The following is a 2,239-nucleotide window of genomic DNA, read 5'->3' as shown; positions in this document are numbered from 1 at the left end:
CAATGGGGTGACCTTCCTGTACCAGTACACCTTTTATGCCATAGTCAAATGTATCTGTAGAGATTTCAAAGGGTTTGGTGAAATTCGGCACCCTTAGGACAGGAGTTTGGCTCATGCACTTCTTCATCTCCTCAAAGGCTTCCTCTTGCCGCGTTCCCCCATGTAAAAGAGTGATCTTCTTTGGTGAGGTGGGAGAGGGGGGCAGTGACGAGGCTGTAATCTTTGATGAACCTCCGACAAAATACTATGAAGCCGAGGAACTCCCGCACTTCTCTTATAGTTTTCAGTACAAGCCATCTTTGGACGGCTTCCACCTTCTTAGGGTCCACTTTGATTCCATCTACTCCTACAATAAAGCCGAACTCCAACTCTTTCACTGCGAACTCACATTTTTTCGGCTTGGCATATAACTGATGCTGCTGCAGTTTCTCAAAAACTCGGCGTAAGTGTTGCTTGTGCTCTTCTAGGGTCTTGCTGTAGACTAGGAGGTCATCTATATAGATAATGACAAAGATATCCATCTCCGGTCAAAAGATTCCATCCATGAGGCCACAAAATGTGCCTGGCCCATTTCTTAGGCCGAATCCTAATACTAACCACTCAAAACTACCATATTGAGTGCAGAAGGCTGTTTTTGGATATCTTCTTCGGCTATGTGGATTTGGTAGTATCCTGATCTAAGATCAATACGATTAAAGTACTTGGCCCCATGTAGTCTATCTAAGAGGTCTTCCACTAGGGGCATGGGGTATTTGTTCTTTATGGTGATTTTGTTAAGGGCCCTATAATGTACAAAGAGTCTAAGTCCCCCATCCTTCTTCTTTACAGATAACACTAGGGCACCAAAGGGGGATTTGCTAGGGCGAAAGAATCCTTGTTCTTCTAGTTCATGTAGTTGCTTCTTCAATTCCATGAGCTCAGTGTGGTTCATGCGATAGGGAGCTCGGGCCGGTGGGGCAGAACCTGGGATCAACTCAATTTTGTGATCCACATCTCGCCTGGGTGGTAGACCCTTGGGTAGCTCGGCTAGCATTACATCTTTGAATTCTTCAAGTATTTCTGCTACCTCTGTGTTCCTATTCTGTTGTTTGGGTTTCTTGCCATTTTCTTCTTCTTCAATTGGTCGGATCATACACAGATAGACCATATCTCCTTGTTTGACTGATTTTTTGACCTGCTTGGCACTGCACGTCATGATACATGGCCTGATAACGGTCCCTTAGACCGGTGCATTTTGGGTCTGGCCCCTTGGTTGGGTTGTAGTTGGTTTCACTGTTTGGCATGATACTCCTGGCTTATTCTCCTTCATTTGCACTTTGATTGGGGTCCTGCCAAGCAGTTGCATTCTTTCACATGGTACTCTAACGCCTTCTCCTTGCATATCTAGCATCATTTCATTTACATCTTTACCAATGTTGAAGTTGTTGTTGAACATGTTTTGATTCCCTTGTGTTGGTCTGCTACCTTCCAAGTCCACTAGTCTTTCGGCCATTCTCATGGCTTCTGCTAAGCTTGTTGGCTCTTGTCTCTCCACATCTCTTCTAGCCCATTCTTGCATCCCAAACAAAAAGCCATGTAGCTTAGTGTATGTATCTATGTTTGGTAGCTGCATCATGATCTGCCTATATTTGCTAACATATTCTTTCATCTTTCCCTGTGTTTGCTTGAGGTTCCTCCATTCATCTCTCACTTTGAATTTTTCCATCTTTGGAATGAAGTAGTCCTTCAATTCTTCCTAGAGTTCTTCCCACGAAAAGATGGTGTGGTCCGGCTCTTGTTCCAGCAGGTGTCAACTAGCAACATCCTCCTCCAAGTAAATGGTTGCTACCTCCGCCTTCCTATCTTTGGTTATTCATGAATACTTCAAGTACCTGTCCACCTCTGCGATCCATTTCTTCAGAACCAACCCATCTCTCTCTCCCTTGTACTTGGCTGGTTAGGGCATCTTGAATTTTCCATAATCATCTTCTGAACTATCACTATCTTCCTCCTCTTTATGGTGGTGCTTCTTCTCCTTCTTCTTGTCTTTCTTTTTACTTCCTAATTCTACTACTTTCTCCTTCTCTTTCCTTGTATCTTGCGCCCTCCTAGATGTCTCCTCTCTACCCATTCTATCCATCTCCTCTTGCATTCTGTGTCTTTTCTCCTCTTCTTGTTGTTGTATCACCCATTCTCTATAGCCTTGCTCCATTTCTAGTTTTTTCTTCCTTTCTTCCTCCTCTTCCTTCATCTGCATGTT

Source organism: Lygodium microphyllum, chromosome 10 (assembly GCF_053477565.2).
Source record: "Lygodium microphyllum isolate KBCC chromosome 10, Lygodium_microphyllum_v1.1.10, whole genome shotgun sequence".
NCBI classification, from domain to species: Eukaryota; Viridiplantae; Streptophyta; class Polypodiopsida; order Schizaeales; family Lygodiaceae; genus Lygodium; species Lygodium microphyllum.
This window is presented reverse-complemented; position numbering follows the sequence as displayed.